Source organism: Thunnus maccoyii, chromosome 24 (assembly GCF_910596095.1).
Source record: "Thunnus maccoyii chromosome 24, fThuMac1.1, whole genome shotgun sequence".
Lineage (NCBI taxonomy): Eukaryota > Metazoa > Chordata > Actinopteri > Scombriformes > Scombridae > Thunnus > Thunnus maccoyii.
The window spans coordinates 884,213-901,685 of record NC_056556.1 but is presented as its reverse complement, the minus strand read 5'-3'; the positions used below and the strand labels follow the sequence as shown (position 1 = coordinate 901,685).

At 39.0% G+C, this 17,473-nt stretch overlaps 2 protein-coding genes across 2 annotated transcripts in view; one reads left to right on the top strand and one right to left on the bottom strand.

Moving 5' to 3' along the window:
- LOC121891746 (BCL-6 corepressor-like) overlaps nucleotides 1-3,170 on the bottom strand; it is a 45,329-nt gene extending 42,159 nt beyond the window's left edge. Inside the window, exon 1 of the mRNA XM_042404327.1 lies at nucleotides 3,131-3,170. The gene's annotated coding sequence lies outside the window, so the exon portion shown is untranslated. The remainder of the gene's footprint in view (nucleotides 1-3,130) is intronic.
- Nucleotides 1-17,473, top strand: part of LOC121891678 (protein NLRC3-like) — a 1,105,688-nt gene that overhangs the window by 762,567 nt on the left and 325,648 nt on the right. The window lies entirely within an intron of this gene.

Here is a 17,473-nt window from a genome sequence, read left to right as displayed (position 1 = left end):
AGATTTTAATATTTTTTTGGCGACGTTACGACCACATTTTTTTCTTCTTTTGTTTTGTTTTTTTTTTAATCTGCGTTTTGAATTTGTGCATCAAAAAAAAAAAAAAAAAAAGAACTTAAACATAAAACGACTGAAAACAAATGACTAAAGCGCGTAAAACAGACAGTTTGCGCTGCGGTGACGGCGCCCTCTAGTGGTCGTAGTAACGACGACGGGAGCGGAAGGAGGAAGTCAGGTGACGATATTACAAAGTAAAACAGGATGTCATCGACAAAACGTCAGACTTTAACACGATCGTCTCAAACCAGGATGTTTCTCATGTTCTTTATATGATAATGTTGAAAAACTGATTGATGTTGACATTTTATGCATATCGTGATTTAATATAAATATAATATAAATGTATATTTATAAATTTAATATAAAAAAATGCCCAAACAGAAAATATGTGAATTATTCTTAACAATGTTTCATCTGCAGTGAGCTGAGAGGAGATGAAACTTTAACAAATCTGTTTATAATATTGTTTTAACGTCCACGAGTCTTTTAAACTGAGATTATGAGAAATGTCTTCAACTATTAGTTTTAAGCATGTATGTGTTAACTATGCAGTGTTATTTTTATTATTTTAGTGCTTTCAGCAATTTTCTCTCCATATTTTTTATTTTTCTCTTGTTTTATGTCCAGTTAAAACTGCATTTTTATTGGCTGAGGCTAATAAATATTTGATGTCTGTAACGACAAGTCTGATAACTTCAGTCTGTCTTCAAATTTAAGAAGAATGAACCTTTTAACTTCAGTCTCAGTTTGGGGTTAATTCAGGGAGGTTTCAGATGTTCCAGGTGGTTTTTCGGGGATGTGGGTTTCCTGTTGGTCGTGCTCGGCGTCTCCGCTCGGCCTCATTACAGCCAGATTTCCCAGCGATCAGCGGGGCAGTCCCAGGTAAATCCAGCTTAAATAAACGGCGTTTCGAGCCGTTTCCCCTGCAGGGATCATTAAAGTTTCATCTCCATCTCTCATCTTGTGAAATTAAAACAAAACAGAGCGGAGCAGGAAGGTAATGAACACGTCCAGAAATTTACAGCCCAGATTAGTCTCAGCGGCCGGCAGCTCGGCCGCATCGTGATGGACGGAGAGAAGCTCCACCTGGAACCGAATGCAAACAACCGGACTGTTCAAGCCTGAGCCGCAAGAACACAGACGTTACAGGATAGTCTGTAATATAACTGGAAACATATTTGTGAATGTGAGAGAGATATTAGAGAGAAATCACCTTAAACCCTGATAGATTATATCTGGACGTTTTCAGTATTTAGAAATAAACCATTAGCTGGAAACGCCACACAGCAGCTAGCAGCTAGCAGCTAGCAGCTAGCAGCTATCGCTAACAGACGACACAAAGTCAGAAGAGACCAACTGTGAGTAACGTTAACAAAACATTAATGTTAATATAATAAATAAAAAAGTCACTTATATTTGTAACATCAGCATGTATGAAAATCTGGACTGATGTGTAAACAGGCAAAGCTTCACTCATAAAACACAGAGTTTAATCAATATTATTGATCAGTCACAGGAAAAGAGTCTCTGATCACCTGTTGGATTTTTTTCAGTGAGTTTATAAAAGCTCTTATTTTTTTGATGTGAACAGAAAGCTGAAATGGAAAGAAAATGTTCAGGATTAGTCGTTTTAGTGTGGACGTGATCAGAGAAGAAGAAAGATCTAATAATTAATCAATATATGAATAAATTGACAGTACAGAGGATCAATGTTTTCTTCTCTCTGGTTCTGTGTTGTTCTTCTTCACTGTGGTTCTCTGTTGCTGCTGCTGATCAGATCTCCAGAACATGACGAGCAACACAACAGCAGCCTGACTTCCTGCCTCCGTTAATTAGACTTAATTGGCTGGCTGAGGCTCGTTAAGCGGCCCGGAGGACTGCGGGTTAATTAGACGATCGGCTCCACCGCCGAGGCGTCAGAGAGCAAAAAAAACAACGAGGTTCACGGCAGAGAACAAAGAACCGACAGATTTATGGAAGAGTCCTGCAGCGAGGAACAGAACCAGGAACAGAACCAGGAACAGAACCAGGAACAGAACCAGGAGCAGAACCAGGAGCAGAACCAGGAACAGAACCAGGAACAGAACCAGGAACAGGAAGCAGCTGAACATTCACACTGTTGTTTCAGTTGCTGCTCTTAAACGAAATTTTTAGTTTTTTTACATGAAATTATCAATAACGTCTGATATAATCGATGCAGCAGAACCAGAAGTATCTTCTCTTTCATTCCACACATTCTTCCTTGTCTAAACCTGGCACCTACGTTACCCATGATGCACCTGTACAGACTGTGGCGTGTTATCGGAGCTGCTAGCCTCCAGCACAGACGAGGAGCTACGGAGGTCTCGCTTCTTTCTAAACTTGTAGCCTTCAGCCTCGACCCACGCTGTGACGTCACCGGTGACGTCACCGGTGACATCATCGCTGACATCATCATCAGCTCCGTCTCTAACACCTGGAAACACGCTGCAGTTCACCTTTAAACAGTCGAATAACGGCCTTAAAAATCCTGAACACACTGATTAAACTATGAGCTCGTTCATACAAATATTCATATATACAAGTTATAATATATTGCAAGAAGAATAACGTGAATATTATAGGATTACTACAAATAAAAAGTGTCAAAGAGGAATAAAACAAGGATGTCCTGAAACGCAGCAGGAATTCAACTTCATATTTGTCACTATGAGAATATTTAGAAATATGGCAGCAAAATAAACATATCGTAAGAATTTGAAGGTTTTATGTTGTTTTTTTTTTAAAAAAACAACCAAGTACAGTGACTAGAAATACTGTATGAATATTACACTGATTCCATAGAGATTATATATCATCCTCAGAGGAATATTTTCATATTAGATTATAAACTGATTAAATATTTTATATTTTATGACTTTCACAGTGAATTTAAATTTTAAAATTTAATGTCTCTACTGAGATATTAACTCATATAAACCTGTTATATTTTAGGATTATAATAAAAGATGAAATTATTTAAAAATGCATTAAATGTCATGAAGCTTTTTACTTGTTTTTTTTTTTTTTTAAATAAAATATCAAAACTCACCTTTTGCTCTTCTTCTGTGGTGTCAAATCCAGTTTTTTTTAATGTGTCAACTTTATTCTAGTTGTTTTTGATTTATTATCCATCCGGTAAAACAAACAAATAGAAACCAAAAATCACTTCCTGTCCTCGCGTGTCAAAGTAAATAAATCCATCCTCATTGATCTGCCGCGTGCTGGATGCGAGACGCGCACGTGCACACTCTCAACACACATACACACACAAACAAACACACACTGTTGTTCCGGCTTCTCTCCAAAAAAAAAAAACCCCTCAAAAATAATTAAAAACAAATGTGTTTATGAATTGTTGTTTGCGTGAGAGCCACGCTGAGCACACGCACACGTTCACGCGCACTCACGCGCACGCACACACAGGTCAAAAACAAGGTGAGCAGAAGTCCGCTGAGAAAACATCACGTTTAACAACAGCGGCGATAAATGAAAGCTGCGCGCGGACACACACACACCCGCACATGCACGCACATTCACGCGCACTCACGCACGCGCGGTCCGGTACCGGGCTGAACTCTCAGTGTGTGTGTGTGTGTGTGTGTGTGTGTGTGTGTGTGTCCCGGCAGGAAGCAGCAACATCCAAAATATTTCAGCCCGAAAATGAAAAACAAAAAAAGAGAAAATGTGAATTTAAATATTCCTCCGGAGCGGAAATGATCCTCAGGGTGTCGTGCGCGCAGCTCGCGGGATATTCCACATTTCTTTTCTTTCTTTGCGGTCCCGCAGTCTGTCTGTGTGCGGGTCTGATCCCGCTCTTCCTCCTCGCGGACAGCCTCCCTCTCTTCTTCTTCTTCTTCTCCTCCACAGCGCCAACAACGCGTTTCCGCTTTCAGAATAAAACCAGATCAAAGAAAGATGCTGCAGAGCCGACAAAGTAACTGAGTACTTTTACTGAGGTACTTGTACTTTACTTGAGTATTTCCATGTGATGCTACTTTCTACATTTCAGAGGGAAATATTGTACTTTCTACTCCACTACATTTATTTGACAGCTTTAGTTACTTTTCAGATGAAGATTTGACACAATGGATAATATAACAAGCTTTTAAAATACAACACATTGTTAAAGATGAAACCAGTGGTTTCCAACCTTTTTGTCTTTTGACGTCTTACAAAAAGCAGTGTGTAGTCGGGGTCACATTTCACATGTCTATGAGTTGTTAACAGCTCCACCAAATAGTGATTTTTCCCTCTAAACTTCTCACATGCTTTCATTTCAATAAATGTTCAAATGATCCAATATTTCAGCAAAAATCAAAGATTAGAGAAAAAGTCCAAAAACTGAAAACAGATTTGTGTATCAGAACTTTGTTTTTTCTTCTTTCCTCTCCCATTAATCATCTCACCACCCCTCAGATTTATCTGCTGACCCTTTGGAGGGGCCCGACCCCTAGGTTGGGAACCACTGGACTAAACTAGCTAACTGTATATAAAGTAGTGTAAACTAGCTCCACCTCCAGCAGCTACAACAGTAACATGCTGCTCTAACACTGATGCTTCACTATTAATAATCTAATGATGTCATATATAATAATATATCAGTCAGAGGGACCAAACCACTACTTTTACTGCAATACTTTAACTACATCAAGCTCATAATACTTATGTACTTTTACTGCAATACTTTAACTACATCAAGCTCATAATACTTATGTACTTTTACTGCAATACTTTAACTACATCAAGCTCATAATACTTATGTATTTTTACTGTAGGAGGATTTTTCATGCAGGACTTTTTCTTGTAATGGAGTATTTTTACTTTGCTGTATTGGTATTTTTACTGCAGTAAAGGATCTGAGTACTTCTTCCACTGCTGGGAGCTGATAATTGTTTTTTAAAGTCTGCAATTAAAGATTATTTTCTGGCTTGAAGAACCGACGTTGACTCAAGTGACATCGCTTTAGGTAATTTATCAGATTTCAACAACATTTATGTCACATGGAGCTTCGCTGGATGTGGAAAGTATTAACTGGACTTCTACTTTCCAGGTTTGAAAATCAGGAGTTTGGGACTTAAAGCGCCTCCTGTGATGTTGGCGACACCTGTGGTTACTGTTCTGTTGGAAATAAATCATCACGTTCAAATTAAAATTTATTGTGTCTGAAGAAAAAAGTTGTTTATCAGTCGGACAAAACATAGAACTCAGATACAAAAAATCTACTAAAATACATGAAATTTGTGACATAAATGTGCCAAAACCTGACACATGAAATACAGTATACATAAAACGATACGTTCATGTTTTATGATCAAAAAATGGATGAAAAGATTGATACAAGAGATGACTCAACCAAGCAGCGACCTTCAGGGCTGGAAGCCAACACGCAAGTGTCAAAAACTGCAGTTCCTTGAACGACCACTTGAGGCTCCAAAAGTGAGTCAGTCAACGTAGACCCCCATGTTAAAATGCCCAACTTTACAGCAGAAATAAACATGTTTACAGCCTGGTACAAACAACGGTTTTGGAGTCTATAGCTAATTTCCCCTTTCATGACAACTGTACGAGGTGTTAATTTTTATATAATTCACCTATTTAAATTGTATTAAGGCTTAAAAGTATGCATAATTAAGGGTGTGGCCACTTTGAGTGACAGGTGGGTGCTGTCACAGGCAAGTTGCTACCACTGTCACTATTTCAGTGTGTTTCAGTTCATGAAAGTTAATTTTGATCACCTAAAAAATCTTGTTCAGCATTCAGTTGTACTAAAAAACCCTCTAAGGAGTCGGATGTTCATGTTTTTTTGGTAAGTACATCTTGTTTTAATGGTTTTAAGCCTGTTTTATGCTAGCGAAAATTAGCATTAGCATTATCACAGTTAACCATAGACTGTAAATGCGCTGTGTTAACTAAGCTAGCAGCTAGCATTAAGGTCAGCTCCACCTTCCTATCCAAATATGGTCACTTCTGGATGCAAAAATCCAAGATGGCGACGGTCAAAATGCAAACTCGAGGCTTCAAAACGGGAATCCACAAACCAACAGGTGACGTCACCGTGGTTACATCCATTAATTTTTACAGTCTATGGACTAAACGCATGTTTGCTGCCCCCAGTGGTCAATTCATGCTTCATATGAAGAAACTTCAGGGGAAGAAAATATGAGTCTTATTTCTCATTTTATTTATAATTTTTAACCTCCAACCTCCAGGTTATACACGTGGTGCCTTTATTTGGAAAGCTAAATAGCACTGCTTCCTGTAATCTGGATCAATGATGCTGACTTCACACATCTCTGACTCCCACAAACACAAACACATCTTGTTACTCACAAGTTTTGTTTAGTTTTTCATTGTTTCCTTTTTTTTTATTTTTATTAAAACTGAGCCAATATAAATATCTGAAGGTATTTAATACAGATGTTCATGTTGTAGTTTCACATTTTCACACCAAAATCAACATTTACATAAGAATCTTCTTCTTCTACTCTTAGAAAAAAAACATCTGGAACATTTACACCATCGTCAATACGTAATCAATCATATTGTATCACATCAGTTTAATGAACACAAGAGAAGCAAAATGTGATCAAACATCTGTTTTTATATTGTTTATGCTTCTGTTTTTTATGTTATTGATCAGTTAATTATTGTTGTATTGATGATGATTCATTAAAATGTCTCAGTACTCATTGATGTGTTTAATCTGTGATCAATAATCTAAAACATACATAAAATAAAGTAAAATATACTACAAACACACACAGAGGAAACCTGGGTTGACCCACTGTCTTCAGTTTGTGACACCACAGCGCCTCCCAGTGGATCCACTCAGCACTGCAGCACGTTACTGCTCAGTGTGATCACTACTACAGTTTGTACTGCAAAAAGCAGGACTACTGCTTGAACTACTACAACTATTACTGTTGGTGGCAGCAGTGTATTAATAGTACCACAACTCTAAATACTACAGGTATTAGTACTATCTAGAATATCTTGGAACAGTTTGTTAGTACTGCCACTGCTGCTGTCAGTACTACAACTATTACTACAAATAGTACAATTCAAACTCTGGTTATTATCTCAAATACTACTATGTCTGTAAATCCAAATAATACAATTACTATTACAATTACTGCTACTGCAATAATGCTGCTTTTAATACTACAACTGGAAATACGCCTTATATTACTACACATATTACCACTACTGCTTCAGTTCAAACACCTGTTACTATCACAAATACTACTACTGCTATAAATACTTATACTGCTACTAATAGAACTACTATTACAACAACCACTACTACTTCTAGAGCTATACTAGTACTACTACTACAACTTCTTTATTTAATAGTAAAAGACACAATATTGTTTCATATGAACCAGATAATTGCGTGTACTTGCAGTACTCTGTTAATCTTTATCTTCCTCAGTAGTATTGACTCGCAGGTCAGAGGTCAGACATCCTGATGTGTTGACCGGCGCTGCAACCAGGCAGGAAACAGAGATCTGGTGTCCTCAGTACTAGACCCTCCAGACCCTTTAGACCCTTCGGATACCCTGTATACATATAATAGTGCTATTACCACTACAACTAATATTACTTCTGCTGCTCCAGCAGCTACAACAGTAACATGCTGCTCTAACACTGATGCTTCACTATTAATAATCTAATGATGTCATATATAATAATATATCAGTCAGAGGGACCAAACCACTACTTTTACTGCAATACTTTAACTACATCAAGCTCATAATACTTATGTACTTTTACTGCAATACTTTAACTACATCAAGCTCATAATACTTATGTATTTTTACTGTAGGAGGATTTTTCATGCAGGACTTTTTCTTGTAATGGAGTATTTTTACTTTGCTGTATTGGTATTTTTACTGCAGTAAAGGATCTGAGTACTTCTTCCACTGCTGGGAGCTGATAATTGTTTTTTAAAGTCTGCAATTAAAGATTATTTTCTGGCTTGAAGAACCGACGTTGACTCAAGTGACATCGCTTTAGGATGGAACCAGATGAAACCAGTGGTTTCCAACCTTATTGGCTTTTGACGTCTTACAAAAAGCAGTGTGTAGTCGGGGTCACATTTCACATGTCTATGAGTTGTTAACAGCTCCACCAAATAGTGATTTTTCCCTCTAAACTTCTCACATGCTTTCATTTCAATAAATGTTCAAATGATCCAATATTTCAGCAAAAATCAAAGATTAGAGAAAAAGTCCAAAAACTGAAAACAGATTTGTGTATCAGAACTTTGTTTTTTCTTCTTTCCTCTCCCATTAATCATCTCACCACCCCTCAGATTTATCTGCTGACCCTTTGGAGGGGCCCCACCCCTAGGTTGGGAACCACTGGACTAAACTAGCTAACTGTATATAAAGTAGTGTAAACTAGCTCCACCTCCAGCAGCTACAACAGTAACATGCTGCTCTAACACTGATGCTTCACTATTAATAAGACTTTTACTTGTAATGGAGTACTTTTACTTTGCTGTATTGGTATTTTTACTGCAGTAAAGGATCTGAGTGACATCGCTTTAGGTAATTTATCAGATTTCAACAACATTTATGTCACATGGAGCTTCGCTGCTGTGTGGATGTGGAAAGTATTAACTGGACTTCTACTTTCCAGGTTTGAAAATCAGGAGTTTGGGACTTAAAGCGCCTCCTGTGATGTTGGCGACACCTGTGGTTACTGCTAGTACAGCAGTACTAACAAAAGTAATAGAGGTAGTTATAGTAATACAAGCATTAGTTGCAGTAGCAGTTTTATCCAGTAAAGCAGAAATGGTACTAGCAATATTACTTGTTGCACTAATAGTAGTTCTAATAGTAGTACTTGTGCTGATAGCAGCAATACTAACAGCAGAAGTAATTAGTTGTAGTGGTAATAGAGCTATTATATGTAAAATTAATGCTACTGCTGCAATTACTGCAAATACTGAATTGGAGAAGGAGGTTACACTTCATTGGTGGGATTCTCGCTGAAGTGCTAAACCCAAGATCCATTGAACATGTTCCAGTAATATGAAAAGGCAGCACATCTCACATTTCCTAGTCAAGGTGGACAAAATACATACAAACATTTCACTTGTTTATTTGGCTCACATCACAACAGAAAAATGCTGACGCGTTTCGGCACAGAGCTTTCCTCGTTTGAAGTATACAGGTTCAATATATACAAGAACAGAGTTACTACACACATGGGACTTGGAAGCAATTATTTAGGACCAATCACATTTATCATTATTATTAAAGGTCTCACCATGGTATGCCGGATGGAAAATATTGTCAGTTTAGCTGATTTTGTCAGTTGAGCTGACTCCTACTTAGATCAGCAGGAAGCTGGTGGGCTGCAGACCGAGCTGTGGTTTCTACACCCGACTGATACTCTTTAACCTTTAACTGTGAAGTGTTGGAAATGTTAAAAATATCTTATGTTATTAGAGTTCTAAGATGCAATAGTTTGCTGATGTTCTGGTTGGGAGCATATTGGCATAAGGTCTTGAGGCTTTTTTCCTTTTTATTTTTTTCTGCCTTTTTTGCTTTTGGAGGTTTGCTGCTTTTAGGCGTTTTGCACTTTGTTGCTGTTTTTTTTGCCTCTAAGGCCTTTTTGACTCCTTTAAATCCTAAATAGGGTTTTTCTCCTTTTTAACTTTTATGTTCAAGTTGTTGTATTTTACTCTTTACATTTTGTAATACTCATTTTTGTAAAAAAAAAAACAAAACAAACAAAACAAAACAAATAAAACTGGTTTGCAAACTTCCTGACTTGTGCTCATCTCTGAGTTCTTCTGATTGGCTCCTTAAGGTAAGAAGACGCCCCCCTGACGTATGGCTGACATGAGATCTAAATTTATTTATACTGAAATTTATAATGAAAATTGCCGAGGATAAACAGGCAATGTTTATTAATTAACAGTTTTGGACAGATTTAGATCTGTTGATTGAAATTAACCTGATGCACCTGTGATAGAGGTATAATGTCAGTGTAGAATCTATATAAGCATATCTGATTGAAAGGTTTATTATATGCATTGAATTGGCAAAAATGTAGGGTGGGGCATCGAAGCCCATAAAACCGAGTGAGTGGGCCTCCTCTAGAGATATCCTGTTAAAGGCTCATCTTGGAGTTCTTTCAAACCTCCAACAACTATATGCACACACACATTTTCGTTGTGACCCGGCTGTCAGGTATTCCTGACTAAATAGGCCAGTTTTAGAGCAGTTCAATGACAGCTGGTGATTATAGAAACCAGGCTGAATATCGGTTCCCTGAGCAGGCCAAGATGGTCTCGTGTGTAGATTTTGGGAACCTATTTGATATCTAGGCCAGGGGTCAGCCTAGGTATCGTTATCTAAGGCAGAAACTATTACATGGCGCCCAAACAAGGATCTCTGAAGAGTTAAATGAGAACGCAGAGGCCCAAAGATTTTAAAACTGATTACCCCACCTTGTTAGACATGTCACTCAAATGTTTACCTATGAAAGTAGCGCAACTAATATAGGGGGACGCCATCAAACAGTTAACCAAGGGAGTGAAGCACTCTGCAGGTACTTAGAGTCGCGGAGTCAAGGAAGGGAGGAATGAGAAAATGGTCCACGCTAAGAATAGGATAGCTTAACGTAACTAGCACATCCTGAGGGATAGCCTACAGAGGTACAGTAATCATGGCTTCTGGTGTAGATGGGGAAGATTGAGAGCCACATTGAAGCCACAGACTACCTATCTCAAGGTAATAGGGAGGCTGATAAATTAGCTCAGGACAGGAAAGCAACACTGGGGCCTTTGCGGTTGATCGTACCTAATGAGTGGAAAGATGGAGAAAATGGTCTAAACAAAGTACCACAGCCTGACAAAATAAACATGTTAAAGCAAGTACACGAAGAGTTAGGACATGTCAGAGGAGACAGAGTAGTGAAATGGTTAAAGAGCGCAGGTCTGGATGTACCTGGTGCTAGAGGACTTGTGATCAACTTAAGGAAAAGTTGCCCTGAATGCACATGAGCAGGAGGGTTTAAAAAGACAGAAACTCATCCAGAGCTTGTCTCATGCAGATCTATTTTAGATCCCAGTTCGTTTTTTTTTTGGGAAGATTAGGAAGAGAGACTAAAACATCACGGCCCTTCCACAGACAGCACGACCACGTTGTTTCAGAGGTTTGTTAGTTCTGGATCAGGGAATAAGCAAAGCGTTTTATATGGTGGGATATGCCTCTATGGCAGAATGGGGATCTCTCATTTTGAACCTTTTGTGATGAAGTTCCTGTGAAAATCCTGTGTTTGTACTCATTGTATCCTTAACTTCACAATGAGGGAAATTTAATTCTTGTGACACGTGTTTTGATTTGAATACTTTGATAAGTTATTTATGGTTGTTATTATGTTTTTCTTTCTTTGTGGGTGATGTTCAGGTAGAGTGATGTCAGTTGCACAAACCCAACAGCAGCCACAAATTGAATGATTGAACACAGAACCTTTGGTAGTCTGGTTGGTGTCTCAGTCTGAGAGATGATAATAAATACCTGATCTGGGACCACAGTCACGCTAGTGGTAGCTTTGAACGTGTTGCTAATCAGCGAAACCAGGTAGCGAAACACGAGGCATGGTTGTCCTACTTGTGGTTTCACAAACCTCTGTTACAAACGTTTGCAGTCTTTCACTCTGAGCGATGCCACCACTGACCACAAACCTCTAAAATAATTCCCTGCAAGGACTCAATGAAAACTGATTAACTAAATTAACTAAATTAACTAAAACACATGATGGAAAATATTGTAAGTTAAGCTGAATTGTAACCTTTGTGCTACTTAGACCAGCAGGAAGCTGGTGGGCTGCAGACTGAGCTGTGGCTTCTACATCCGTCTGATACTCTACATCCTTAACCTTAAACTGTGAAGTCTTGGAAATGTTAAAAAAAAAAAATTATATTATTAGAATTCTAAGAAGTGTGTTGTGCAACACAAACAATGATGCAACAGTTTGCTGATGTTCTGTTTGGGAGCATATATGGATTTTGAGATGTAGATGCTTTAGACAAATGATGTAAAAATGGAGGCCAGAGAGGTCTCGAGGCTTTTTTCCTTTTTTGCTTTTGGAGGTTTGCTGCTTTAAGGCCTTTTGCACTTTGTTGCTCTTTTTTTTTTGCCTCTAAGGCCTTTTTGACTTTAACCTTAATGGTCCAATAATGAGCTCAGTTCAGTTTTATATTTAAAAACACAAAACCCATAACATCTATCACACAAGAGGACGAGACTAGTGGCAGCTTTATGGAACTGAACATTTATTCAAAGGCTTTCAAATATGTCAAGTATATTCAAGTATGTTTGAAAAAATAATTCTCAAGGTTCAAGCCCTTTCAAAGGGGGTTAATGTAAAGCTGTTAAATATAATAACCTGAATCAAATGTTCTTCAAATGTCTGTTATAATTGGCAGAAGGTCAGAAAGAAACAAGAATGAAAATCAAGCACAGACAAAGAGAAAGAGAGAAAGAGAAACAAACTAAATGGGAGAGAAAAACATTTTACACAAGGGGAACACCTAGCTTCCCCTTATGAAGTTATGTCAAGTTCACAAGAAGAGTGGTGACGATGACTCACTGTGAGCTTGTCCGGTCTCAGGGTGAATCACAATAAAAACAGTATATTTTCAGCAACCTACAGCTTAGAAACACACTTAGGTTGAGCTGAGATAACCAATATGACCACTCTGTCTGTCTTTCGGTGCTCAGTAGCATACATATCTTAATCAACTTGGCTACATATATGAATAAACTTCAGTTGTTATGTGCTTTAGATAGAAGGCTATTATTAATAATGAAATGCAAATGGGATAAACAAGGTGAAGGTATAGACCAGGCCAGACTAATGTTAATATTCACTGATGTGTAGTTCAAGAGGTAACAGCCATCCTAAAATAATCTTTGAACTAGACTTGCAAGCAGCAGTGAGAATAATGTTTAAATACCAATAATTCAAACTTACCACACCTTACCTAAGCAGGCTAATGTGGTCTCACGTGTAGATTTTGGGATCCCGTTTGATACCTAGATCAGAGGTAGAGGTCAGAGGTGGAGGTCAGAGGTAGAAGTCAGAGGTAAAGGACAGAGGTAGAGGTCAGAGGTAGATGTCAGAGGTAGAGGTCAGAGGTAGAGGTCAGAGGTAAAGGACAGAGGTAGAGGTCAGAGGTAGATGTCAGAGGTAGAGGACAGAGGTAGAGGTCAGAGGTAGATGTCAGAGGTAGAGGTCAGAGGTAGAGGTCAGAGGTAAAGGACAGAGGTAGAGGTCAGAGGTAGAAGTCAGAGGTAAAGGACAGAGGTAGAGGTCAGAGGTAGATGTCAGAGGTAGAGGTCAGAGGTAGAGGTCAGAGGTAAAGGACAGAGGTAGATGTCAGAGGTAGATGTCAGAGGTAGAGGTCAGAGGTAGAGGTCAGAGGTAAAGGACAGAGGTAGATGTCAGAGGTAGATGTCAGAGGTAGAGGTCAGAGGTAGAGGTCAGAGGTAAAGGACAGAGGTAGATGTCAGAGGTAGAGGTCAGAGGTAGAGGTCAGAGGTAGAGGTCAGAGGTAGAAGTCAGAGGTAAAGGACAGAGGTAGAGGTCAGAGGTAGATGTCAGAGGTAGAGGTCAGAGGTAGAGGACAGAGGTAGAGGACAGAGGTAGAGGACAGAGGTAGAGGACAGAGGTAGAGGTCAGAGGTAGATGTCAGAGGTAGAGGTCAGAGGTAGAGGTCAGAGGTGGAGGCCAGAGGTGGAGGCCAGAGGTAGAGGTCAGAGATAGAGGTCAGAGATAGAGGTCAGAGGTAGAGGACAGAGGTAGAGGTCAGAGGTAGAGGTCAGAGGTAGAGGTCAGAGGTAAAGGACAGAGGTGGAGGCCAGAGGTGGAGGCCAGAGGTGGAGGTCAGAGGTAAAGGACAGAGGTAGAGGTCAGAGGTAGAGGTCAAAAAAATTTTATCCAAAACATTTCTCTCTGGGCCAGTTTCTTCAGAACATCACTTCCTCTCGTAGGCATCATGACTTCCTCAATTCCACAGAATTCTAATGAAGAGGGTGAAGCATGATTTACTTCAGCAGAATGTTTTGCAATTGTGTAATTTTGTGCTCTGATATTCATTGTTTTAGGGGTTGCTCAGTTTGTCCAGCGTATACTAGACCACAGGGAAGTAATAACATGTAAATCACCTGCGTCAACTTACAGTGTATTATTTCCTAAATCTGAAATTTCCTCCAGCTGTGGGGATGACTGAGCAATTTCGTGTTTGTTGTATTGTTGCAGCAGGCACAGTTACCACATCTATACATGCCAGTTGTAGTCAATCGTGTGGTTTTGTTGAGTCAATGTGTGTAATAGGTGCTCTCCTGAATGACAAAAGGGGTGGTGATATGCAGAAGTCCTTCAAGGATTGTTCTGCTTGAAGCACATGTCAGTATCTCTTGAGTATCTCTTATTTGTGAAGCACAATGATTATATTCAGTAGAGAAACAGGCTTGGCTTGGATTTTTTTGTTTTTTGTGTATTAGACAGGAGATCAGAGCGAGAGGTGGTGTTGGCATGTTGTATGGCTTTCTGAATAGAGTTGGAGGCATGGCCTCTTTCCTTGAGCCAAGTAGCCATGATGGTTTTTTTTTTTTTTATTGGACTGAAAGTCATTAAGATCTGAGCAGTTGTGTTTGAGCTGCCGGGATATTATCCTTTAGATGTTTGGGATCATTGCTACCAGCATGCAATAATGAGTTGCATTCCATGATTTTTAGGAAGTTAGAAGAGTGAATAACTCTAGTTTCATCTTATATATGGTTTGATCCAAATAATTGATCTTGTCAGTGCTTTGTTCAGAGGTGGATTTCAGGAAACTTGAGCTGTTGTTAAGATATGACATCGATTCCTCCTGCGTCCCCTCTCAAGATAACAGGATGTCATCAATGTACCATTTATATAGTTTTATCTTTGAGTGGATTGTTATTGGGATCATGTATAAGTGTTTCTTCCCATTTTCCCACCATCAGTCCAGCCACAGAGGGCGCTGTTGCTGTCCCCATTGCAGTCCCAGCATGTTAGAGGTACCAGTTGGATTCATATTGCATACAGCTGTGACTCAGAACAAGGTGAAGCGGTTCTAACAGGAATGCATTAAGATGACTTTGTGTTGTCTCTCTCTTGGATAGGTAATAGACAGCTGAATTTAGAGCATCTTCATGGAGATGCAACCATGTAAGTTTTCAACATCAAGGGAAACCAGTATTGTGTTCTGATTCAAAGTACAATCGCTCAGTCAATAAAGTATCTGTTGTGTCTCCACAAAATCCTTCAAAAAGAAGTCAACATATTTTGACAACAGTTCAGTGACAGAACCTCTTCCTGAGACTACTGGTCTGAGGGGGGTTCTGTAGGATGTTGGGGGATTTTGGGAAGGCTATAAATAATGAGGGTGACTAGTAAGTGCTTAGTCAGGTAGGCTTCCAATTTCTTTTGAGATCCAGTTTGATTCAAATGCAACTTTCAGTAGATTGTCAATTTCAGATTTCAATCCATTTGTAGGATTTCTCTTTTGCTTCTTATAGGTGGGGCTGTTCAAAAGTTCAAGCATTATCTGATGATAATATTGAGTGTTTAAGACAACCACTGCACCCCCTTTATCAACAGACAAATAGTGTTTGTTTGAACTCTTCTAGTGCACTGCACTCCTCATTGTTCAAGTTTGAATACTTAGGGCCCTTGTCCTTTTTTAGCATTTCTACAAGATCCTTTTCAACTAGTTTGTTAAATGTCACAATCACAGGACTGAAGTTGGTTGAAGGGCAAAATGATGACCCAGTTTCAATCTCCTCAATTTGTGATGACGGTTCAGTAGAATATGGTATTTCAGATGAAGTCGTCTCATGAACTTATACGTGTCAACTTTTAGATTGAAAGCATTAACTTTAATAGTCACTGCAAATGAGAGAATTTTACTTAGAGCTGAGGTTTGGAGGGTGGGGGGTAAGTGAAACTACTGGTGACTGAGTTGTCTTGGGGATCTCCTGGGCCGTCTCCAGCCCTTGTTTGCCCCCACAGTTGATCTGTGGTGGATTGGTAAATCCTCATTCTAACTTTGTGTGCTTGATATGTCACTCACAGCTGAGAGATAGTTATCAAATTGATGGGAGACACCTGTTTAGGTTCTCTGTCTCCATTCAGGGGTTGACTTTGCCATTGGTTGACTGTTTCCTGTTTGTAGTCATCGAAACCATGTTAGTATTTTTCCATCTTGTATTGTTTGAGTTGTGTCTTGAATGAATCCAAGGAGTTCATCATTTTCTCCTCCATTTGGGTGACCTTATCTGACATGTGAAGACTGTGGACCTTAGTTTCAAGAGCCTTTATTGTTTCAAGTTTCTTATAATTCTCAGCTTTTAACTTTTCAATAAGCAGTACCTCTAAATCCAATGAACATTTGTTTGGGATCTGTTCCCACCTCTTTAAGAATTGAGGGTCATCAGTGCCAAAGGCTGGAGCTTTGTTGATTCGTAGGCCTCTGGGAATGTGTTGTTGTTGTCTGTACTCCAACAATATTACAGCAGATGTTTAATGTCTGTGTCATGGCCTTCAATTTGGACCAAGTTTTCAAATGCAGTTTGGAGCAACAGAATACTCTCCACGTCCTCCTCTGACCCTGCCTCAGTGAGTTGATTAAGTTCCTCAAATGATGTCGTGTTTGTATTTGTCCACTTTTAGACCACAGCAGCAACTTCAGAAAGAGAGAACTGAATTGGAAAAGCGGGTTGCACTTCAACAATTGGACTCTCAGTGGAGAACTAAACCCAAGATCCAGTGAACATGTTTCAAAAATATGAAAAGGGAGCACTCCAATATCAAATTTCCTAAATAACTGGGTCCAGTTCCCAGCTGTGTATTCATCTGCCCTTGAATATGACTGAATTGAACCTGTATACTTCAAGCGCTCTGAAGAAGGTTCTGCTGAAATATTATGATGTGAGCCAAGAAAACAAGTGAAACATCACTATTAATAAGTACCACTACATCTCATACTGTTACTATTAGCACTACTACAACTAGAACTTTAACTGTTTTAATTCAAGTTTGACAAATACTACTGCCATTAACCCTATTGCAACTACACCAACAACAACAACTACTACTGTTGCTACATTACTGCCACTGCTGCAATTACTGCAAATGCTAATACTTCTTCTGCAGCTACTACTAATAATAAGTACTACTAAATCTCATGTTTCTACTATGTGCATTGCTATAACTAGTACTATGGCTACTACTCCAGTTCAATTCTAATGGCTGCTACTCTAATGATTAAAACTACTGCTATTAAAATTACTGCAACCACAACAACTACTATCAATGTTGCCACCACTACTACTGCTGCAAG